Consider the following 27,087-nt stretch of genomic DNA (forward strand, 5'->3'; position numbering starts at 1 on the left):
GTTTAGTGACATTTAACGCGGATTATAACTCTTTTCAAGAATTCAAAATATCAATATTAAACATTTCTAAGACGTGGAGCTAACACTAGATGTTATAAGGTACTTCAAAAGTAGACTGGTTTTACGAAACGGTGTCCGAATGTTTGTATTTACAAAGCTAGAGCGGGAAAATTACACGATTTCTGGCACGCGTTTCGTACAGGTGAAAAGATGTCAGGTAATAATCTCTTCAATATCAACATTGTACCGATATTTGAAGCTGCGCGGTAAGCTAACGATGTGAACATGACGTCATGACAAATTGTGACGTCATTACGCACATCTCGTCAGTCTTATGTGTCTGATATAAGTACGCTGTGCTGTACGGCAAGTGAAAGTAAGTGAAATATTTATTAGACCGACGATTGAATGTGGATTTTTAACTCACTATCTTGTGCCCATGGATAATAAATATTAGTATAACCCAAGTAAGGGGGTATTACTTCAGACGTATCAGCTCAGTGAAGGAGAGAGGTAATCAATGAGATTCTAATGTCGGATGTCGTAGTCCTCGCACATAGATAACGCCGTTGGCCTTTTGCTATGTCTGTCTTCCCGACTTACAATGTTTCTATTCGTGAGTGGGTAAAAGAGTGAGTTTCGTGAAACGCTGCTATGAGCAACGTTTCAGTAACATCATCTTGATGTGGTGGAAAGTCCCCAGTGGTGGTACAAATGGGGGTTAATAGGGTCTAGAGTTTGTATACTATGGTAATGGTATGCAAATGTCCCTTTAAAAGAATCAGATATTGGACAGTGTATACCGCTGTCGTTAGATTATGGATATGACGCAGGAGCCGGAAAGTAATCTAACCTGGATGAAACCAGTGGTCAATAGTGTGAACAACTGTCCAAATCGATCGGTGACGATGACACAGAGTGAGTGAGTGAGTATGGTTTTACGCCGCTTTTAGCAATATTCTAGCAATATCACGGCGGGGGACACCAGAAATGGGCTTCACACATTGTACCCATGTCGGGAATCGAACCCGGGTCTTCGGCATGACGAGCTAACGCTTTAACCACTAGGCTACCCGACCGCCCCCGATGACACAGACTCGGTTTCAAAAGTCAAATCTTCTTCCATAGAGTGTCACCCCTCCAGGTATTATGTCATGCACTGCATGCTTGGGACAACCGATCCACAATATAATCCCTCTCCGATCCACATTTTATTCGTCTCTTACGACAAGCATGTGTACTCGGATTGTGTTCTACACTGTGAATGGCTTTCCTCAGATGAGCTCCCTACAATTCCTGTAGTCACAAAACTATGTCTTCATCAGCTATTGCTGTCAAGGATTTAAGATCCAATCAAAGAATCCTTTGATGTCATCACGATCCAGTGAGATTCCATACAGTTTAATTCCATTACTTCAAGCGATGTGCTGTCTATACGATTTCACCGAATTTCGTTCCAATCAATACATGCTTATCTGTCGTTATAAAACAGGGGAGGAATTATTCGTGAGCGAGTAAAGAAGTTAAATGCTGTTTGATAAGGCAGAGAGACACTTGACAGATCATGCGTGCTCATTTCAGTGAAATTAACAAGGCAATTGACATATGACAATCAACAGCTGGTCCACGTTCCCTTATTACGCCAGTGTTAACACTACGTGAACATTAATCATTCATCTTGCAGTCACCAGTGGGGGCTTTGCTCCAGCAACCAATATCGTAAGCAAACTATCTCAATTATGCCAAAGCCGCTGAGAAAAGTGTTATGTAACATTTGCGGCGAGTTGGGAGAAAGTTGTCTGGCAAATGACGTTTGGTCACGGCATCATTGATTAGCTGTGAGGGATGAGGAAGCTGACGTTAGCGCAGGATCTGAAACTGGGTGCTTAAAGTATCCGTGGCAAATTAACACTGATACGTGGAACATTACCCGATATCACATAAAAAAACTTTGCCTGTTAAAAAGATGACGATGAATACCGTTTGGTGGCGTGAGTTTTCTTTCTCGTGTTTCTGTTACGTTTCTTGATTATTGGATGAAATGGTTGATGTCGATAGATACTGAGTCATGATTATATGAAATTTTCAGATAATCATAAAGCCTTCTTGTTCTGGAAACAAGTGACGTGGCTTTATCTGACTCGCTTGAACCGCAAGGAACTGGCTGCTTATGTAGAAATACCCATTTGAATCATAACGTTCAGCGGGTCTTTCTTCGTTTTCTTCAGGAATAGGAATAGAGGTTGGGTGATGGGTGATGGGTGATGAATGTGAGCACCGGTGGCAGGTGCCGTGGAGTGAGAGGATGTTGGGATGAGTTAGGGGCGAGGTGATGTTGAGTGTTGAAGCGCATCTTCCTGAGACAAGGGAGTTAACTAACTGTAAAAGTCCAGTTTAAAGCCTTGCCAAATTAGGCTGGAGTGTCTGGGCTCGTACGCAGCGCCACCAGTGGCTATTATGTCCCTTCTATGTCCCTCCCATTGACCAATCAGATTCTACCTCTCGTATCACTTGCATTTTTTTCAAATAACATAATGTGAAGACGATCTGATCGATAATCAAGATCTATATTGTAATAAAAAGGATTTTACTTCGGGTAAGCACCTTGATTAAAACATCAAAAAAATTGGAAAATAGCTGTTGACGTTTAGTTGACGGTTAACATGTTTTGCAAATACTGCAATGACCGAAATGTGCACGGCAGTTTACGTACCGGATGTCGATTTCGTTACGCGGTTTGGATTGGGCTATGCATAGGCTCGTTAGCCCAGCCCAAATATAACGCCATAATTCCAGCTTAGTTCGGGAAGAATGGAAACTGGACTTCTGCAGTCAGTTAACACCCTTGCCTCGGGAAAATGGTTAAAGCGATGTCAGGTTGCATTGGGACTAGGTGATGCTGGGCTGCGTTGAGGCGACGGGAAGTTTGGAAACGTTGGGGTGAGGTTGGTCTACGTTGAGGGACAGTGAGGTTGGGATGCGCTCGGGCAAAGTGATGTTAGGCTGCGTTGGGGCAAGGTGATGTTGAGTGGAGTTGGCTAAAGTGATGTATGGCTGCGTTAGGGCAAGATGGTGTTGAGTGTTGTTGGCTGAAGTGATGTATGGTTGCGTTAGGGCAAGGTGATGTTGAGTGTTGTTGGCTGAAGTGATGTATGGTTGCGTTAGGGCAAGATGATGTTGAGTGGAGTTGGCTGAAGTGATGTATGGCTGCGTTAGGGCAAGGTGATGTTGAGTGTTGTTGGCTGAAGTGATGTATGGTTGCGTTAGGGCAAGGTGATGTTGAGTGGGGTTGGCTAAAGTGATGTTAGGCTGCGTTAGGGCAAGGTGATGTTGAGTGGGGTTGGCTAAAGTGATGTAAGGCTGCGTTGGGGCAAGGTGATGTTGAGTGGAGTTGGCTAAAGTGATGTGTGGTTGCGTTAGGGCAAGGTGATGTTGAGTGGAGTTGGCTGAAGTGATGTGTGGCTGCGTTAGGGCAAGGTGATGTTGAGTGGGGTTGGCTGAAGTTATGTATGGCTGCGTTACGGCAAGGTGATGTTGAGTGGAGTTGGCTGAAGTTATGTATGGCTGCGTTAGGGCAAGGTGATGTTGAGTGGAGTTGGCTAAAGTTATGTATGGCTGCGTTAGGGCAAGGTGATGCTGAGTGGACTTGGCTAAAGTGATGTGTGGTTGCGTTAGGGCAAGATGATGTTGAGTGGAGTTGGCTGAAGTTATGTATGGCTGCGTTAGGGCAAGGTGATGTTGAGTGGAGTTGGCTAAAGTTATGTATGGCTGCGTTAGGGCAAGGTGATGTTGAGTGGGGTTGGCTAAAGTGATGTTAGGCTGCGTTGGGGCAAGGTGATGTTGAGTGGGGTTGGCTAAAGTGATGTAAGGCTCCGTTGGGGCAACGTGATGTTGGGTGGACTTGGCTAAAGTGATGTGTGGTTGCGTTAGGGCAAGGTGATGATGAGTGGAGTTGGCTGAAGTGATGTGTGGCTGCGTTAGGGCAAGGTGATGTTGAGTGGAGTTGGCTAAAGTGATGTAAGGCTGCGTTGGGGCAACGTGATGTTGAGTGGACTTGGCTAAAGTGATGTATGGCTGCGTTAGGGCAAGGTGATGTTGAGTGGAGTTGGCTAAAGTTATGTATGGCTGCGTTAGGGCAAGGTGATGTTGAGTGGAGTTGGCTAATGTTATGTATGGCTGCGTTAGGGCAAGGTGATGTTGAGTGGAGTTGGCTAAAGTTATGTATGGCTGCGTTACGGCAAGTTGATGTTGAGTGGAGTTGGCTAAAGTGATGTATGGCTGCGTTAGGGCAAGGTGATGTTGCGTGGAGTTGGCTAAAGTGATGTGTGGTTGCGTTAGGGCAAGGTGATGTTTAGTGATGTTGTACCGTTGCGGGGTGATGTATGGCTGCGTTGAGGTTAAGAGATGAATATTATTTTTATATTAGGGTGTGAAGTGATGATTCTAGTGTGTTTGTGTGTATGCGAGGTGCGTGTTGGGGTGGAGTCGACTACTATATATTGATACAGCGGCTGGGTAAGCATTTATTCAGTTGTTAACTCACTACTTATCCGACAATGTACAAGCTCCTCAGTAACAACCTTTGCTGCCAAATCCATGTTTCTTAACTTCAGGGACACCTAAACTAGACTCCATTTAAGAAAATAGTCAAATGACTACCACCTTTTAAGTCACATAAATCCACACTCATTTTAAATCCTGGTTTCATTTCCTGTAAACATTAGAACACTCAAATTATAGTCAATCTTAGATCTAAGCATTAGGTAGACATTTTGCGTTGCTAAGCAACAACATCTCAACAGTCTTTCTTCAAAATTCCCCATAGAATAAAATTCCCTTGAAGACTTGTGCTCTTCAATTCCTTCCAACGTGGTGATGTGCTGTATTATAGACAGATGGCAGAAGCCCCACGTTTGATGTCCCGGTTCGTAGAAACAGATACTCTGGTGAAAGCATTCGGATTCGATCGGGAGAACAATCTGATATGTTCGGTAGTCTTGCCCGTGTTGTAACGACAGTTCGATACGTACTTAAAGTTCCACAGTAAACACCGCAGGCGATATTGAGATGTAGCGGTAAGAGTGAGATTAATATAGACATGAAAAGACCTTCGTTTTATTGAAAATTAGACGCATATTATTCAAATATAAAACGGTATTATCACATTAACTGGGTTTTACAAGTAATATTCAAGGGTAAAGCTATGTTATTTTTTTTGTTTCATTATCTGCAAAATTATCAATTTTCTTCGTAAGATGTACTTTTGATCTACACATATGGATTAGTTGACTTTGGTTTCATTCTCACTTTACGGTAAGTGAGTGAGTGAGTAGGTTTTTAAGGCCGTTTTTAAGGCCGTATTTCAGTTATATCCCGGCGTGTCAGTTTCATGTGAGAGTAAAGTCCGAAGTGATGCAGGTCTCAGACGTTTACCACTTTGGTGAAACCCCCGAGCACGGATATAGTGCTGACAAACCAAGAAACATAACCGGGGCGAACCCACGATCAGAGGTTTCTGGCGTGTCCAAGGGACGCAACTCTGCACAGCGAATTGCGGCGCATTAGACGACTGGATGCCAGTGCCCCCACTTTATGGTAAAGTCGTTGAACTGGAAATATAACTTCCCCAACGGCTTCGCAGTTGTGTGGGTAATGGATCTGTTGTGAAGCAAGTCATCGGAAAACTACAGTTCTCTTACATCATCCCAACCCGCATCAGCTACACGGATGCAAGGAGTGTACTGGAGAGAAGCCATATGACACATAGTGTAGTACTTATGCTTGGGTCTGGGAGAGGTTCGGGCCGAGCAAGTCGGTAAATACAAAATAGATAGTGTTTTGAATGTTTGTATTTTTTAAGTATATAAGCATGTTGAATATGTTTTTTTTCATTTGATAATTACATAATAGCTATTGAGTAATCTCACATAAATATATATATAAAGAAAAAATAGATAATGTATGCCCCGCTCCGCCGAGATATGGCGTGTTTGTTCGGGTGGATATTTGACTTGCCTTTGCATGTGTGTGTTACAGGTGCCACTGGTGTTACAGGATACGCTCACATTTGCGAGAATACCTGGTATCATCACAATTTAATAATGATTCATTAAGACATCTCTTCGAGATTGTAAAACGGACTCTGCTTTTTAGCAGAAGGGTTTTTGAAACGAAGAAGGGTTTCATCGCATTAGTTTGAATATTGCTAAACACAGGGTAAATTGTTTCAAATTTCATTATAATATGGTACTGTGTTTTTTCTTTATTTTTCTTGATTCTCGTCATCAGTTGCCGTGAACTGACTGAAATACTTTTCAAAGCGGCGTTATACTCACCAATGACGTATATACGTCTTTTGAACTCACTCTTTCTTTGCATCAATGGAATTATACCAAAATAATCCCTTTGATGCTATCGAAACACATGACTTTACATATATAGATATATGTCTTACTAACTCGTTTAACTCTTTGACCACATGGCAAACCAGTCATAGTTAACCTGATTGACTAACCACATAGCCAAAGGTTACAGAGTTAGTCATGGACTGTATACACGGTGTGTATAGAAGATGCGTCTAAAACGTAATTAGAGCCCTGCGACCTAACTGGATTACCCACAAGCCAGTAAGTAGCTGCAGGCGATCTGCTGTAGACAGCACTATGTTGCAATTAACAAGTGTCAATATCAGTTGAGTCATATATGACGAGTGGTGGATATCGCCCCCTTTTGGTGTGAATAACGGCACACGTCACTCAAACGGATCGCTATCGTAGCACCGCTATGCACACACCATCCATCAACAGTCAGTCAAACGATGGCTCTTCCCTGATACTGGTGTTTGATGCCTGCTGCGTCTCTCGGGCGCCGTATGTCAGTTTCATGATGTACATTTCATTGTAACAAGTTGTTGAAATGAAAGATTGACATGCAATGTACATCGGTGAGGTGATCTTATCGTCCCATGAAAGTCATTGAATAAAGCCTATTGAACAGTACTTGTTCAAATTAAAAAGGGTTTTTCATTAGCGATATAGCTTTCTTTACATATTCAAAGTATTCTAGGCGACACGTTCTCTCTGTTCTAGCGTATATGTTATTTGTTTCTTTGACGCGACTTTTGACAGATACGTGGATTTTTTATAAGGTGGTTTTGATCTGTTGGAATGACACATCGGATCATGGAATTATTTCTCCACATTATCAATAAATTATCCCGATCGCACCAGCATGTAACTGGTGTCTGGAAAATACATGTATTCTATAGACTACAGAATGCCATCGCTTTAGGGATGGGTTATCCATAGCAACCGATCCCACCCATATCAAATATACATATACGCAGAAACATGTTTCACCCCCTTCCTCATCCCACGCACATATCAAACTCAAACACAAAGCCAACAGGTATTATACCAACTACATGGGTATAGGTATTATACCAACTACATGGGTATAGGTATTATACAAACTACACGGGTATAGGTATTATACAAACTACACGGGTATAGGTATTTTACCAACTACATGGGTATAGGTATTTTACCAACTACACGGGTATAGGTATTATACCAACTACACGGGTATAGGTATTTTACCAACTACACGGGTATAGGTATTTTACCAACTACACGGGTATAGGTATTTTACCAACTACAAGAGACCAAGTGGTACACCAACTACAAGGGCACACGCTAAACCTCATAGGAAACTTCATGCAATGAAAGGGCCCGCGTCTATTCGATAGATACTCACTAATACTCACAAACCAACTTTCACCCGCGGGGATCTCACATCCCATCTAAACTCTAACAGGTACTTAATTAACAAATTAAGATAATTACCGAACACGTTATGAAATAACAGATCAGCATTTAACCACATCCTACATTCAGTTAAATAATGACTCTCTACCATATCGAAACATATCAACAAAACAGGAAACGCCATATACAAAAGGTTTCACGAATACGCCCTCAAAGAGCCACGAGTATTCTCCTACCTTGGCATGATCGAGCATACTCCCGCTCGTCTTCCGCCACCATTAGCCGTGTACTCCTTCTTGAATGGAATTCCTTACAGTGAGTAACGCAGGGCCGACAAGCGAGGATTTCCATACTACGGGCTTACAATACCATCCCGTAGGTCTATGCCTACAGTCTCGCGGGTCAACTACATAAATATAACACAGCCCAGCCCGTGATTCGCCGAGGAAGAAAACACCAATCGATACCACTGGCTTCCCCGGCCGTCTCTGACATCATCTCAAGCCACGGCCCCCCTCTCCAACCCCCTCCCCGATTCCCCATCCAAATCTCAGGGATCTCCCCCAGCGGATAATGGAAGCAAAAGCAGACGACTTCCTGATCAATACTCCCGCCATTCCGATGCACTTGGTGGAATCCCTTGCAGCAAATGGTGGCAGTTTGGTATTTGTTTCTAGTGGAATTCAGGCATTGAAAAAATGAAGGAACGTCTAAGACTCGGCATGCGGGCATGATTTATGAAAATTTCTAATTGCCTTATTAAAAGGCGGACGGCACTCAATGCAGTGCCAGCGATATTGGACGTAACGTCCCAATGTGGGTATTATTCAGCTTGATGGACCTGGTCGAGTAAAACGTGAATATCCTACGATTGACAGAAACATTAAACTTAGATGATAGATATTGATATTTCTCATGAAATAAAAACGTATAAAACTTATACCCTTCGATAGAAATTTTTTTGATTCACGTGAAGAAAAATAAAAGTCAGATTTGAAAAGCTCAAATATGGACAAAAGTAGATTTTATTCTCTAAACCCATGTGCCTAATATTTCCAAAAACAATTTCACCAATATCAATCTGGAGTACAGACATCTTGAAGCGATCTGCATCTTCTATTGGAACGGATCCTTCAGTTATTGCAGATCAATATATCTCATTAGCATGAATTATGAATGATTGAACATTAATATAATACTCTTTCGATTACCAACAATGGCACCACGGTTCCATGGTGCGTTATGTCATGGGACGATTAGCCTAGATATCACAGAGTTATTGCTGCGTCATCAAAATTATTCTGAATTATCAAAATATTATTTCACTTAGCAGTAATACAGATGTTTTATTAATACGACAGTGAGCATAATGGTGACCGTGTAATTGATAATGATGTTCTGGTATTAGCATATGTAGACACTTAGAACATGAAATCTATAACATGAATATTTTATACATTAATTTCAAAGTAGTCGTGTTACAATCCATGTGACTAGAATAAAGAGACCACGTGACACAGCATACCCCCTGAGACTCGTCCTACAATGCTATCTCTGTTGTACAAGATCTATTTACAATATCAAGTACACCAGTCAGCGCAGTGTCACACTACTGCCACAGGTTAATTTGGATGTCACGTGATCGGACTTTTCTCTTGTTTGTAAATAAACACTGGCCTTATGGGCGCCTTTCAGTGCGTTTTACAATATTGTTTTGCATAATTATATATCTATATATATGACAATATATTTTCACGCAACGCTAACTCTCTGTAGGGCTTCGATGAAAACCAATGTAAAAAATGTATAAGTGCGCGAATGGAAATAGTTTTCATCTGTCAGAGAAACTTAAACATTTTATGACGTGTATTTTTAAATGTGTAGGCTTTTCAAAAAACGTAATTTGTTGAATGGACTGTGTATGAGGTGTCGAGTCGTCACATGTCGCTGGCCTGTGGCAGGGGAAGTAGTTTGACCGCAAGGAACTCTGGGTAGGAGAGTGTATGAACGGCAGATACACGTTGTGTTTGGGAAATGACTGGACTAGACTAGAAATGTCATGCACTTCGAATACAGTGAAACCTCATTAATGAGGACCCCATTAATCCGTAAACTGTGCCTCACGATTACTCTCAATAATCTTAACATGTCCATTCATATTACGCTACATCCACTGAGCGTGCTCACAGCAAATGAAGGAATCATTCTAGAAACAATTTTATGTTCTGGCGATCGTGATTCATATGAATGTCGGCTTGAACAGTGTTCCAGTTCTATTACGACGTGCCAGATGAATGTCGCCTTGAACAGTGTTCCAGTTCTATGACGACGTGCCAGATGAATGTCGCCTTGAACAGTATTCCAGTTCTATGACGACGTGCCAGATGAATGTCGCCTTGAACAGTGTTCCAGTTCTATGACGACGTGCCAGATGAATGTCGCCTTGAACAGTGTTCCAGTTCTATGACGACGTGCCCGGTGAATGTCGGATTGAACAGTGTTCCAGTTCTATGACGACGTGCCAGATGAATGTCGCCTTGAACAGTGTTCCAGTTCTATGACGACGTGCCAGATGAATGTCGCCTTGAACAGTGTTCCAGTTCTATGACGACGTGCCCGGTGAATGTCGGATTGAACAGTGTTCCAGTTCTATGACGACGTGCCAGATGAATGTCGCCTTGAACAGTATTCCAGCTATATGACGACGTGCCCGGTGAATGGAAACGTGTTCGATGATTGTTAAACCAACGTAAAACTTTGTGCGGTTGAACAACTTGTTTGGGCACGGTGAGTCAAACCCACCACCAGCGGATCGTGGCATCTCAATGGCTTCAGGTGTTTTCAAAACTGTCTGTGATGAACAAATCAAATTTGCTTGATAAGTAGCTAAACTGACGTTCCAATAATGGCAGCCATTGCGGCCATGTTTAAAGTAGGATCGGATCTCTGAGGGCATTTGTTTAAACCTTTACCTAGAGCAGCTACAGGACATCTCATTGTGGAGCAAGTCGAAGCGGACAATGTCATAAACTCACAACAGTCTTTGGGTGAGTTAAATTACAATGTCGGAGCTCCCTTGATCCAAACTCCATTAAACCAAGGAGCCAGAGAGAGATGAAACAGCAGTACAGTGTTATTTCCTTCTACGGTTTTATTATAAGACTACAAATACCAACAATTAAATTACCAGGGTGTCGATTGCCGGTACTTAAAGAACACTATAAGGTCCAATAAACATTAATGATATCACAATCTATCATCACATGGAGATCACGCACCTATGAAGACAGACCTGTCGGTTTTTCCCGCCCGCAGCAGCTGAGAACCAGCAACAAATATGATCCGAGTGCTGAGCCATGCTCTCTTAAACAGAACGTCAGTATTTTTAACACAGCTTATGCATTTTTCATTTTTCGCTGTCGTGGCGAGAAATTGCTGTACAGACAGAACTCGGACTTCAGAGGCAAACTGATTAGTTTTCAAAGGGAATGCCACAAGGTTTCGGCCGAAAAAACGGCAACTGACAGTGTTACCCTAACACCTGCCTATCGAGCTACTAGGAAGCGTGCACTGTGGCTCCGCAAGCTACGGGCGAGCGTACTGCGAGGATCGTCTCTAGTTTCCGAGAGTGTTCGCCGTGTTAAAGGTGCACGGCAGATTTGCTTTTGAGCGAGGCAGCGATGTGCGATTTAACGACCGAATTGAGGAGAAATAAAAACGCTAATAACAGCTTTCTATGCTCCCTTGACAGACAGTACAAGACTATAAGGGAGTATTAGTGTCTTATTGCGGTTTTCCTATAAAACCAGAGCCGGGGTCGTCTTGTGGCCAGAGTCGGCTCGTTGCATACGAGGCATGGATTCAAGATTAAAAATTATCAACTTCAGTGATGATGTGTGTAGACGAACATTATGTGTACGTTTTTTATACGCTTCCGTGAAACATAATACACGAATTGACCTGATATACTGATCATTGGTTTGTACGGTAAATTGTAAAGATCCACGACGTTCGGGATTGTCTCCGAATCAGCCTCGTAATGCAGCTACATACCGTTCAACGTAGCGTCAGCATAACGCTCACTCGCTTACATATAATACCATCATTTTAGGAATTGATCAGATCTATTATGATAAGATAAGTCTCATTGAAACTGAAAACAAACAGCTCACAAACAACACAAAGGTTGATTTTATAACGATTGACTGAGAAATCGAAAATGACATCATGAAAAGATATGGACATAATATAGGACTCGGCCCCGTTCCACAAAGCGAAGTTAGCACTACAACTGTTTAAAGTCTATTAATGGGACTTTGTGAACGAGCCCCAGTGACCCGTACCACAAATCTATCTTAGCGCTAATACTATCGTAAGTCTTTGTTAAAGCATGGGAGTTATGATCGCCCTAGTGCTAAGATCGTTCTGTATAACGGGGCCTGGTAGGCTGTAGTCCCCTCCACACACACACACACACACACACACACACACAGAGTCACACACAGAGAGAGACACACACACACACTCACTCACACAGACACGCAGACACACACACAGTCACACACACACACACACACACACACACACACACACACACACACACACACACACACACACACACACACAGAGACACACACACACACACCACACACACACACACACACACACGAGGATGTGTTTATGTAACACAACCCTTGGTAACCTGTTAAATGAAATGTGGCAAACAAACAATACAAAAATACGTTTGTCAGAATCCGCGTTAAAGAGAAGTTTGGATATCATATATGGACGTTTTATCCCAGGAATGTTGTTGGGAGATATACCGCGTGACATCAGATTCTGCTGTATCTTTCCCCTGGGAAACACAACTTTCTCACTATCCCGATATGGCTATCCCGACAATACAGTTATGTTCTGTTCTAGTCACATTCATTGGGCTGTGGTCCGGAGTCTGTCCCCAGCAACAATATAACAGCTATACAGTGAATAGCTGAGCCCTTTATACGACACTACCAGAAGACATGACCTTTGATTCTTTCAGAATGTTTATCTTATACGTGAAGCTACGACTCTCAATTAGTAACTAAGAGACAAGGAAGATCAAAATAAATAGATCTACTGTTAACTGATACAGTCACTGTAGATGACTTCGCTAACAGCGTTGATTATTACAGGTTTGGTTTAACCTGTACTCACAGTACAGTATTTCATTATATCACGGCGTGGGAAGAAACACCGAGACCCGTGAAGATCCGGGTTGGAATAGGTCTTCAGCAACCCATGCTTGCTGTAAAAGGTGATAATGCTTGAAGAGGCGACTAACGGGATCAGGTGGTCTGGCTCGCTGACTTGGTTGATGCATGTTATCGTATCCCAATTGCGTAGATCGATGCTCGTGATATCAATCACTGGATTGTCTGGTCCAGACTCGATTATTTACAGACCGCCGTCATATAGCTGAGTGGGGCGTTTAACAACAAAGAAAGAAAGATGCGAAGTGATGCAGTCACGGGCGTTTACCACTTTAGCGAAACCCACGAGCAAGGGGAAGGTGCTGACATACCTAGAAACAACCAGAGCGATTCCGGGTTCGAACCCACGACCGTAGGTTTCTGGCACGCCTAAGGGACGAAATTCAAATGAGCCACGAGGACTACGTTTTTTGTTTGATGTTCAACGCCGCACTCAGCAATATTCCAGCTATGTGACGGCGGTCTGTAAATAATCACGTCTGGACAGTACAATCCAGTGATTGATATCATGATATCCACGCAAATGGGAGACGATGACATGCATCAACCAAGTCAGCGAGCCTGACAACCCGATCCCGTTAGTCTCCTCTTACGACAAGCATAGTCGCCTTTTACGACAAGCATGGGTTGCTGAAACCTATACTAACCCGGATCTTCACGGGGACGTCTCAATACTCATTGACATTAACATATATTATGAAATTGTATACGATGTATACATGGAATACCTGATGATATAGGCAATAATTATATTTGTTATTGAACACACATTCTTCTGAGTCTATAGGAGATATAGTTCCTGAATAAACCATTATGTATAATGTATTACATGTCTAAATACGTAATAATGTTTGCATCTAACGCAAGGCAGACTAAACAGCAATGGAAGAACATGGCTGACTATGTTAAGATGTAAATGTCATACCTGAAATTCATATCCATACCGATTCTTCAGCAAGTGTTCTCAAGTGAGCCCTTATCACAAGGGTGTCTATTTCAGCTGCCAATCATACCCGCGTGCCTCACACCCTACTGTCCACGCGGAGCTCCACACCCTTCTATCCAGAGGGAGAGCGCACAAATGGAGGCAAGTACGATTTAGTTAACTTTAAATGACATAAAGCAAAAACAATCAAAACAAACGGCTAAATGAAAGGCTAAACTCAACTTCAAAAGTTAAAAGTTCACCACAAAAAGTTTTCGGGTAACCAAAAATATCTGTCATAGATACTTAAACAAACACTCTCAAGGTTAAACTTTTTACTAACAGCGAACGGACGACCTTCAATTATCAAAATTAGAATGGTTTAAATATACATCCAACACGAGGGAAGCCAGTGCCGGCACTTTCATTGTGACCAGACAATATTTAGCTCGCCCGGAACGCTGGAACAATTTAGAATTCTTGCCTCTGTTTGTTTCCAGTTCAAATCGTAAATGCCTTGTTTGATGTTCGCGTCTCCGTGTCACATACTTGTACATTGCACCACGTGGTGGTGTTTATTTCATCATCAGCTGTCCTGCAGTGGGGCTGTCAACACCTTGTAATGAAACAATGACGATTCACCAACGACCTTCTGGTTATAGACAGGGTGTTGTTGTAAAATGTTTTGTAAAACCGAAAATTGATAAAAAAATATGTAAGACATTTCGTGAATGTTGACAGTTATTCTGAGCACTTGGCAACTGGTTTTACGTGAAGGTGTTATATGTTTTACAAAGACGTTAAGCCGATTTTATTTTTTCAACTTGTTGTTCGCGTAATTCGAAAACAAACAGAAACACGGTAATAACTGTGTTCATTCATTCATTCATTTGTTCATTCATGTATTCATTCATTCATTCATTCATTCATTCACGTAATTAGTTATAATTTATACCATTCCTTCTTTTATTATAACGATTTATGTAAAAGACTTAACAAAACAATTTTCATTCATTTTTGTTCTTCATTCATTTATTGAATGAAATTGATCGCGCTATCTTCAAGCAATCGTTCATTCTTTTTGCCATTCAATATTAAATAGCTCGCACAAACGTCATCAGCTCTGCAGTTCGTCAAGGAACATTAGTTACAAAGAACTCAGTAATCGGCCGCGATATATTTGTGAAAAAGTCAGGCCGCGATATAGTTGTGAAAAAGTCAGACCGCGTTATAGTTGTGAAAAAGTCAGGCCGCGTTATAGTTGTGAAAAAGTCAGGCCATACGCGTCAGTTTACAATCACTAAAACCAGGGAGATTTACTGCGAGTGAGTGAAATATTCTTCAGGCTGCCTGTACGATGTTTCACCTTTTCGACAAAATAACTTTTAGAAATGTATTTCACGGTAACCGTTATGATTTACCATGAACGTAAACCAAAAAGATTGTTTGCATATTGTTCAACACATAATTCACGGTTGTTCGACTAGTAACGGTAACCGTGCACTCGTAGAACTTTATTGATGTAGTCAAGTAGGGAATGTCAGAAATCTTAAACAACAAATAAAAACAGGTACTGCTAGACGATCTAGTAGCCAAGAATGAGAAGTCATAAAATCAAAATACCAAACAACAAATGTTCAACTCTCACGGGATAACACAATCCTTAACTATTCAATAACAAACGCCATTATGGACGTAATATACGAAGATGCTAAAGATATGCATAGAAGGTATTCCCTCGTCATATTAAACCACCCTTGATCAGATCACAAACTTTAAAAGAGAGTTTTGCATGAGGAGGCAAAGGACAAAGGTTCCTCAACATAATCATCATTCGAGACAGTTTGTATATAAATTGCCTATGTCTCCCGAGATGCGTCCTGAAATTGATGTAATCAGTCAGCGAAATTCACAAGGGAAATAAGCACCACTTCCAACTACACTCATAAGGGCTACCCAGACTGTTGTTCATTGCTACCAGACTGATTGAGTGACATCGACATTGTCAAAGCGCACTGTCGCAATGAAATACACTGCAATTGATTAAAACTTATATGCGCTGCATTAGGTTTTGACTTGATGCAGTTTGAGAATAAATGTGCAAATTATGATCCGGTATATAGCTCAACGAGTAAGCGGGTTTATGATATCAGACAGTTTGTAATATAAATCTCATTTACTGAAATGGATTATTCTGGCGGTTATGACAGAATCACGAAAATACTGAACGTGAATTTGATATAGAGGAAAATGAAGTTAAGTATACGGAACAACCATTACGCTCAATTTAGATTAATATGGTGATTTGAAAGCCCTCGGCGACAAAGAAGGTCGACTCGCAATACCATGCCCGGCTACATCATCATGAAATAAAATGGAGTCCAACAGGAATATTTGTGGAGAGTATATTTACGCCGAAAATATATCTGGTTCAATGGATGTAAAGAATGATAATATAAAATATCAGCGTCAGAGAATAACCAGTTTCGATTATCCGCCGAGGGAGGACCCATTGAGCGTGAAAGGCAAAATATCAGTGAAATGATGTGAATGGACCACTGAAAATGAGTGATGACAACAGGCGTTTGCGAAAAGGTTTAGCCTATCCATAGCACCCGCCACTCATACAATTTGAAAAAAACCCGTAAGTGTTTGGTTGCTGCCTGACTCCGCACTGCAGTTCTCCTGCCATACGACAGCGGCCCGTAAACAGACCAGACAATCAAGTGATGGACCAGTGACACGATGTCGTATTTATTGACTTTCTTGTAAATAAAAACGATATCTGAATTTTTAATTACGTCTGCTGTGTACATATGTAGTGATGTTGCTAAAACTCAGTCTCCATTGGCTGGACAAGTTGCACGATTTATACGTGAATTGCGTGAATGAAATACACCGTTAGACTTCATTAAAACGAGGAATGGGTGACTTACGATTTCGTACGTTGTATAAATAAATTCTGAATTGGTATTGTGTGACCTACTACCGCTCTTAAGCCAAATCTACAGGTAATTTCTTTAAGTTGATCATAAAAACAACGATATCTCATCACAATATATATTTAACGAGTAACTCGCTGAAATAAATTTATTACGCTAAATGAAAATAAACATATTCATTCTATTTCTTTTTCGCATATCCTATCTTATAACAACGATACTTCTAACGAGTGAGTTAGTATGGTTTTACGTCACCGATTTTAACAACAGTCCAGCAATATCACGGCGGGGCGCACCAATCTTCGTCTTGACGAACTAACACTTAAACCACTAAGCCCCAAACCGATTGACGAGTGGCAGAGTGGCAGCACAATGTTTGACCAAACCCCAGCGTAAGGCTGGACATACATGCTTAGCACCTTGAAAAATACAGGAGCAGCGGATCCTTGTCCCTAAGGGAAGCAACTCCGCATAGGGCGCGGCGTCTAATGCTCTCATGTACATTTATAATCACATAACTGAAGTGACACACGACATTCGTTAACCTACTTACATACCATCCATTAAGACCAAAGCATAAATCACAAATACCCCAACTCCTTAGTTATGCATACCAGTCTCCTTGTCCACATCAATCTCAATGCATCAGAACACACAGACGAAATGTGTTACGGAATCCCGTTTTAGGATGATCGCAGATCAGCGTCCAGAGTATTTTACTTTTTGTAAGATATGTGTCAGTCACTCTTTAAAATCTAATTGATTCAAATATTGATTATAATTTTTTTTAAAAGGGCATTAGGGTGCATTTATTTGCCCTAAAAGTGCTCATAATACAAGGTGCCAAATGGCGATTTTCAAGGGATATAGGGAATCATTCAAAAAGGTATGATTAACAGTATTTTATTTAAAAAAATAAATAAAGTTAACCACAAACGGATAAATCGTTCATCTAAAGGAAACAATATCCTAATATAGGTTAGGGTGCACTTTTTTTTAGTAAAAGGATAAATACGTTCGCATTTACATATTTCCCTCAATTTCTAACGTGCCGCGACATTCCACTGGTGACGTACAGTAGTATGACGTCACACATCTATGATACAATGATGAGACGTCGCAGTCTAAGGATGGTTGCGGCGTTACATTCTGTTGCCGTAAGGAAAACGCCACCTGTCGTCAAATGGAATTAACTCACCTTTTGTTGGATATATAACGCCGTATCGTTGACGTTTTGACATGACATGACATGGCCGCTTCGTCTCAAAGATATAGAGACTTAAGATTTCTTAAAGCACGTAAAATATGTATTAAAGCGCTATGAACGAACACAAGACCTTACCTACGGACATCCGAAGACTTTCCATGACATATTGAGAACTAAAGTAGTCCATGTTCTTGGCGCGCGTTACCGTGATATGGACAACGTGTTTAATGCCTATTTGATTCCCTGTATATCCCCTCGTGTCGCCACAGATAACGCTGTCTCCCCTCTTCCCCCCAAACTGTCACCGTCCCTCCTTTACTCAATGCCGCGTTAAGCAAACATTGCCACCATGCTGGCTCGTCTTTGACCGGGAGACATGTTGTTCGTTACCGGTGGCTCGAGCTTGTCTCGTGGAGGAAGATATTTGGTGACGTGTTGAAACCAACATTTATCCCAATGATGTGAACAAAATACGTGTGTTACGTACACAAAGCTTAAGTTGTTAATTTCACTACTCGTTATAATACGATGTTTACATTTGTACGTGGGGTCGAAAGTGTAACATACACGTTTTTTTTAAACCCAGTAACCTTCGATTTGTATAATAACGTTTAGTGGGTGAGTGAAGTTTAGCTATACCACTGCGTGTCAGCTCACCATTGAAAAACATTTTAGTTATACCACTGCGTGTTAGCTTACCATTGAAAAACATTTAAATTATACCACTGTGTGTTAGCTTACCATTGAAAAACATTTAAATTATACCACTGAGTGTCAGCTTACCATTAAAAAACATTTCAGTTATACCACTGCGTGTCAGCTTACCATTGAAAATACATTTCAATTATACCACGGCGTCAGCTTACCAGTGAACAGATTTCAGTTATACCACTGCGTGAGCTTACCACTGAACAGATTTCAGTTATACCACTGCGTTAGCTTACCATTGAAAAAAATTCAGCTATACCTCTGCGTGTCACCCTACCACGGGAGTAAAACCCAAACTGACGCAGATCGGATGCTTGTATAAGTAGGCGAAACCATCGAAAGAAAGGGAATGGTGGTGACAAACCAAGGAGGTGAGCGAACATGGGATTCGAACACACCACCAGAATATCAAATACTGAGTGAGTGAGTTGGGTTTAACGCCGCTTTTAACAGTATTACAGTTATATCGCGGCGTGTCAGCTTAATGTGGGAGGAAAGCCCGAAGTGATGCAGGTCTCAGACGTTTACCACTTCAGTGAAACCCAAGAGCACGGGTATGGTGCTGACAAACCTAGAAACATAATCGGGGCGAACCGGGATTCGAACCCACAATCATAGGTTTCTGGCGTGCCCAAGGAACGCAACTCTGCACAGCGAGTTACAGTTTCCCTATAAAGTGCCCCTGTCGACTTATCCGGGGTGTCAACATGAGCGCGGTGAGGGTCTGTTTGGGCCGTAAAGTTACATCCTCTGGAACGAGTTTAATAAGTTCGAGTTAAAAGAGGTTTCGTTGACACACTAGCCATTGATTGAAGTTATTCGAGTCCTGATAACCAACATTTTGAAAGTGAAAAGCCCAAAACAATGTGGCAAAGGAAAATAATTTATGGATGTCAACTTCTTCATTGTGATGAACACGACGTTTCGGAGTATATGCTTACTCCTTCATCATGTGAAGGAGTAAGCATATACTCCGATGATGAATATATACTCACATGATGAAGGAGTAAGCATATACTCCGATGATGAATATTTACTCACATGATGAAGGAGTAAGCATATACTCCGAAACGTTGTGTTCCTCACAATGAAGAAGTTGACATGCATAAATTCTCTTCCTTATGTGTATCACTTCTAAATGCCTTTCAAAGACTTGACAATGTGGCTAGTAAATACAAAATCATGTCTGCCTTAGGTTTGATTAAGGGAGTCCATCGTGACATTGCTGCTCTTGCGGAGTAATCTTCGTGCGAGAGATCGAGATATTTCGTTTAAGTGAAAGCTGTTTGATGCTGCTGTGAATTTCAATCTCGACAGGATACTAATTTTCTTACTAACATCACATCAATGTAATACAGCGTGCAACAGAAAAAAAGCCGAGTTTGTGTGATTTAATTTGGATTGAAAGGCTTCATTACATCAAAGGTTTGAAAGTTAATTAGAAAACATAAAAACGCCTAAACTAAGGCCTAAGGACAAATGTAAAGATCGTCGTTAAAATGAAAATTATGTGAATTATCGAATAAAATACTTGTAATTACAAAACTTAGTTCAAGTTGTCCTGGGAACTTATTAGAAACAATTTAGAACATTAACACGTGTTGATCCATATCGTTGACAGGATCACTGAGTAGGACACGTGCATATTTTACGACAGACCGTACAATGAACCGTTTAATGTACGTTTTTGCTATTGTTCATAGATCATGCCACCATCAAAACTACTCACTCCCTATTTTGACTTGTACCATATGTTCCAGTTTTTTTCGGTGAATAATTGACTTGCCTTTGCATGGATTTGTGACGGGCGCCGCCGGTTGAACAGGATACCGTTACCTTTTCGCGAACACCTGGTGTTATCACTATTTGATAGTGATTCATAAACACATGTTTACGATAGAGTCGGTTTTTTACAATGGCCTCTGCTTTTAGAACAGAATCTCTATGATTATGGAAAAAGAATTGACGCTTTTCAATAAAATTGTGCATGCACCCTCCTTATATCCAATTAAATATCTTTAATGTCTAGGGACGGGGGATTGCCTATGAAACATTATAATGCAATCTGTTGACTGACGAGATGATAACTTAAGAAATACCGGCCTTTATATATTCCTTCTACTCAGTATGAGGTTAAGATTTACAAGTTTAATGACAACACTAATCGTTTCGTGCAGAGTAAAATATTTTAATGGATCGAAAAGTTTGCTGGAGACCTGTTTTGGACATTTTAGTGAACATAGAATGTTAGTAATTGTCGGGAAACTGTTGACCGTTAGTTTAGTCAACACAGATAGCCCGTTTCTCTCAGACACCAAACTGATAATACTTCCATACCATAGTAATCGTTATCATGTTGTAACAAGAAATAGACAACGTGAATGGCATAACCGGTATGACCGTAGGTCACCGCTTGATTATCACCGGTAGCTACACACTCACCTGGCCCCATAGTAAATCTTATCACACGGGAACATGGATACGTAAAGAAAGTGACATTGACATGCTTTCATGCGTTGTTATGTACAGACGCAGCTATCGTGTTTATTGCATCACGCCTTGTTAGATATATCCTGGATACGGTGTCAATTTCACCTTAACCTACAAATGTGCAGTTGATCCCGTTTCTTGTGGCGCATGAATGCCAGTGGAATCGACAATGCGTACGGTGACAGCTGAATGATGGTTTAATTGTACCTTTGACACCTTTACATCCAGTGTACATTTCATTGCGCCATGCCCCAGGGCAGTTAGTTTTATCAAACCGCATATTGACAAGTACAAATCTGTTTTTTCTATGTTTGTTCGAAACACTGAGTCTTGGCTTATACGAATTGATTTTAAAGGTGGTCGAGATCGTTACATCCGAATTAAGTTGACTCCATCTACACAGATGGATAAACCCTAAATGGTTTTGTCTGTTATCATCATCATCATCATCATCATCATCATCATCATCATAAATTACCATCATCATCACCATCATTAATTACCATCATCATCAACATCATCATTATCATCACCATCAGAAATTACCATCATCATCATCATCGTCGTCGTCGTCGTCGCCGTTGTTATAATATAGCATTATGGGTGTAATAATCATAATATTATTTTGAGGAGGAGCCTTTGTTTCTCATGTAATTAAATATTGAAAGCAATGTTAAAGATGAGTAGAGATTGTGCCATGTGGACCTGACCAGATCCTTATATTAATGATGAACGACATAGCTGCTCTAGACTAGCGCTTAGTCTTCAAAAATATATTTTGGATTTAATAAAATTTGGATAGAAATAAATAACACCACATAAATGGAAAAGGAGCCCCTGAGATGGGGGATTACCTGGCGAAAATCTAGACTTGGTTCAGGGACAGAGCGACAGACCAATACTGCTCATAAAAGTACGTCTTGTTTCTCATCATCAACCGACCCAACATTCGGTTCCGGTTCCGAAACAAGAAATACCTTTTCTATGATCCCATCCAGCAATGCTTACCAAGCGTATTACAAACTCACCAACCGCCTTTAATACTCGTGTAAAGAAGGAAGGGCCTGTTAAAGGCGATGGAAATAAGCTAAGCCTTCCTATTGATACAGTTATGCATATGATAACGTGTTATAAGTAACGATATATGTGAAACATACACCGACCTTTTCCACGTTAATCTCTACGTACAATAACCGGATAGAACAGAAAATAACGTTCCCGGTACAGCTGATGTGCAAAAGCCCGCGTTGCCGACAGTCGGTAGCATTGTTCTAGCTTAGCATATTTGTCATTCTACCTATTTTGTGTACATACATACGTAAATGAAGTTTGCCAAAACGTGTTTTAAAATAACCATTTTCATTTTGTTCTTACAGAAGTAAGGTACGTGCCATTCAACAAGTAATAGTCTTAAGAAGGGACTGACGGTATCGGGTGGTCAGGCTCGCTGACTTGTTGATGCATTTCATCGTATCCCATTTGCGTGGATCGATGCTCATGATGTCAATCACTGGAGTGTCTGGTCCTGACTACTATTTACAGGCCACCGTTATATAGCTATAATATTGCTGAGTGTGGTGTTAAAAAACAAACAAACAAACATAACCAACAATTAATATTCTTCAGTCGTGATAAAAATAATCTAATTACTTCTTTGCTGTTTTATCTTTGTTGAGAAAGTTTCTCAGTTGGATGAAAGTATCGCAAGCCTACACCACATGGGTCCGTTGGCGTGTAACGCACGCATTTGCAAGCCGTCTTTAAATCATTAACTGAAGGTATGGCTATTTCGATAGTAAGGACCAACTCAGTACACTGACTTTAGACACCTCTACATTGTGTGTGTGTGTGTGTGTGTGTGTGTGTGTGTTGGGTTTAACGCCGCTTTTAACATTATTCCAGTTATATCACGGCGCGTCAGCTTAATGTGGGAGGAAAGCCCGAAGTGATGCAGGTCTCAGACGTTTACCACTTTGGTGAAACCCACGAGCACGGGTATGGTGCTGACAAACCTAGAAACATAATCGGGGCGAACCGGGATTCGAACCCACAATCATAGGTTTCTGGCGTGCCCAAGGGACGCAACTCTGCACAGCGAATTGCGGCGCCTTAGACGACTGGGCCACCCGTGCCCCCCTCTACATTGTGACTACACAGTACCGTGAGTATCACAGTTTTATACAGAGACAGGCAGATTGGCCGATACACAATCAGAAAACCGTTTGTTCATAGTTAAAATAAAGCCAACACGAATTACACTCGTAAGGTTATGGATCCTCCACATCATAACTTTAAACTTACATTCAACTTAAGAGAATTAAAGAGATATATAAAGAAATATAACAAGTTATGATTTCCGATGTTTTTTCATGAATGCGAAATGACCCGAGAGACACATAATACTCATTTCTGGTTTGTTTTTTTTCAGCAATTTTCCATCAAGAGCATGACGGGGCCATAAAAGAATGGGCTTTACACATTGTGGAAATGGAACTCGGGCTTCGACGTGACGAGCGAACGTTTTAACAACTAGTCTAACACCACCCTCAGCCCCCCCCCCCCCCCCCCCCCCCCCCTTAGAAAATGTCTTTCCTAAGATACTTAACCTCCATTTAAGGTTATTAAGCTAAAATGTTATTATTCAAATAAATCTAATACATGTAGCTAATGGTTACCCTTATTGCACACAGGCAACATCTCAATTTGACGTAATTTGCTAATTATTACGTCTAGACTAAGACCGAGAACAGACACGAGAGCGTAGAGCGTTGTTAACCCTTCAGCAGTGGAATGAAACCGACCATGTTCTCACATAAAATCGGGTATGATTCCCTGCTTATTCTACTGAAACTAATCGATATTACCTCCATTGTTCTCCGTCTGCAGGTAAGGAAGGTTCTGATTACAGGTGAACGAACGCAGGAACGTGTTGTCACTAGCTGGTAAATCACCACAGAAAATCAATGGTATTTCCCAGGCTTCGGGCCTCGGTTGTCCTCCAGGTAAAGCGACAAATATTTGGTCGACACAAATATTTCGGTATCAGAGTTAAGTTGCTGCGAAGCTGCGATGCGGCAAAGTAGGTCGCTGTTCTTGAGAGAAGGAGACTTAGCGTAACAATGAATACTTCAGAGTGGAATATATTTCACCAGAATGATTTCCACTTCAGTTATACAACAGTTCACCAAGTCTTAGACTTGTGCGAGATTTCAGGCCAGATTGACACAAATGCTATTCTTTACAGATCCAATTAAACCAGCACTTGTAGCTTCGAGATGTTTCTTTCTGAAGAATGAGATCCTAGAGCATCATAAACAGAACCCGTCTACGTATATAAAATTCCCCCGTCAGCAGGTATAATCCTCTATACCACAGACCCTATTAATCACAGGTGGAGAAACTCGGGGATTTACTACACGCTGAAACTGATAACCCTTGTCATTGTTTTTGACACACACATGAATATTCACACTCCATAATGTCATCATGGTATATAGTACACTCAGCAATATTTGAATGCAGCACCCTTAGCATGTCTTCAAGCACAATAGTCATCGGAAACCACGCTATGTGGTTAATCTGCAGATTGTCAGTGTTTCTTGAGTAATATAATGCTTTGAACCTTTCCACATCATCAGCTAGTTACGAATTAGCTCGTTCCTGAAAGTCAGGTGGATGGTGCTAACAGCTGAGGCAACAAGGATGCAGAACACAGCCCCTCCGAATGTCTGAATGGCACATCGAAGCAATGAGGCAGCCCCTGGCGTGTTTCAGAGGTGCCCCGTCGTAGGATCAGCTTTGTATCACCTTTTAAGCCAACTCCCAACCGAACATGTAAGGCATGTCAATTTGTTAAGTCGAGTCGAGGATCGCTTAGTTTTCCTTGTATCATCCGTCAATATTGTCATACACGGTTGCTAGGAAACGAGCAGACGATACACGGCCTGACCGTCTGAACACAACATCCGAATCGTGGCTTTGAAACTGAAATGCGGACATCGTGGCGACTGGAGCTTAGAAATATCCCCTCCGACAGATTTATCTTTGTATTCATCAATATAATAGCCCCAAACGTAGATACGCTGTAGAAATGTCGCTACGTCGCTTGAGATGCGCTCCTTTCATTCAGGTAACTATAACGCTCAGGTTTCAAAAGCAAGAGTTAAACACAATACATGAATATTTAAAACCACTGTAGCACTACACGCTTTGATTCTTCCGTCAGCTCAATTATTTATGTAATGGTGGTGTATTTTAAATGTCATTTCGGTTTTGCATAACAGCCTCAGAACAAACCGCTACTGTTTGAATTTAGATTTACGCTGAAACTCGCTGACATTTCAGGCGTCAACAAAAGCAATATCTCCGTTTTTTCGTCTCCAAATTTACGTTTTCGCCAGGAGCAGGCGATTCACGTACCAATTCCTTGTATACATGACAATTATTGTGCATATTCCGTAGTAGATTTTACTCAAACATAAATCCCTAAAAAAACGTGATTATGGAACGAGGGCGTACAGTCATACAAATATTTAAAAAGTGGTGATATTCATAACTTTGTTATTGACAACAATACATGTATGGAGTGATACTGATGTCTTCTCGTATATATGATTCAGTTATGCTAATGACTTTGCTTGACTGCTTTTATCGACGACGACAAGCACAAAATTGTCCTCTTCTATTAAATGTACTCTGAATTAAAAAAATACGCACCTCATTCGAAACGACGTTTCATGTCACAGTTGGTAATTGTGGCAACACGAAAAGGTTACAACTGAGACCTGGCCTTGAGAGTTGGTTATTTAATATCCTATTCCTGTAGTCATTGTGAGCTCAAGTACCCTTCAAGGTTCGGATCAAAGCGTTTTACATAGTAAGATAGTAACATGCACTTACAAAAGCATAACTCAAAACACAAGACATGTTGTAATGAAACCGAAAAGACCCGAATCAGGAAAGGAACACTCTGAACCACGTGTCACGTTAGGGAGAACGACGGGTGGTCGAGTAGTACAAGCGTTCGCAAGTCACGCTAATGACGCAGATTCCAGACACCGCATGCTTCACATTGATACTTCTTCGTACATTTAATCCATAAGCCAGCACACTACTGTCAAGACTTGAACTCGTGTACCCTAAGAATATAGGCCACCAGCAACCCATGCTTGTCGAAAGAAGGTCAGCCTCGGTGACTCGGTTGATTGCATACCATTGGATCTTAACTGCATCGATCGATGCTCATGATGTCAATCACTGGAATGTCTGCTCTAGACTCAGTTATGTACAGGCATCAACCCATGCTTGTCGTAAGAAGGTCAGCCTCGGTGATTTGGTTGATTGCATACCATTGGATCTTAACTGCATCGATCCATGCTCATGATGTCAATCACTGGAATGTCTGCTCTAGACTCAGTTACGTACAGGCATCAACCCATGCTTGTCGTAAGAAGGTCAGCCTCGGTGATTTGGTTGATTGCATACCCTTGGATCTTAACTGCATTGATCGATGCTCATGATGTCAATCACTGGAATATTGTCGTGTTCGGCTCTAAACAACAAATAAACTAATCCTTTCGTACAATATGTCTTTTAAGACGACGCAACATTAAAGTACCGGTTAAATCCTAGATTTCAAATTTTGTTCTATTCCCGATACATCGCCTTTCTCGAACTATGGATAAGTCGATGTATTTTTGTCGGGGTTTCGCTGTTAGAAGATAGTGCAAAGGGTTCACGAACTCTACCCTAATACAGTCCCACGTAGGCTGTTGTCGTACCTGTCTTGTCAAATGAA

General features: G+C 41.2%; 1 protein-coding gene across 3 annotated transcripts in view; it reads right to left on the minus strand.

Annotated features, from left to right (window-relative positions):
• The window catches only part of LOC139475812 (uncharacterized), a 72,919-nt gene that overhangs the window by 16,980 nt on the left and 28,852 nt on the right, over positions 1-27,087 (minus strand). Inside the window, exon 1 of one of the 3 annotated variants that reach the window (XM_071259016.1) lies at positions 8,003-8,226. The exons of the other annotated variants lie outside the window; for them this stretch is intronic. The gene's annotated coding sequence lies outside the window, so the exon portion shown is untranslated. Of the gene's footprint in view, positions 1-8,002; positions 8,227-27,087 lie in introns of those variants that run through there. 3 annotated transcript variants of the gene reach the window in all.

Source organism: Haliotis cracherodii, unplaced genomic scaffold (assembly GCF_022045235.1).
Source record: "Haliotis cracherodii isolate W230 unplaced genomic scaffold, xgHalCrac1.p SCAF_1, whole genome shotgun sequence".
Lineage (NCBI taxonomy): Eukaryota > Metazoa > Mollusca > Gastropoda > Lepetellida > Haliotidae > Haliotis > Haliotis cracherodii.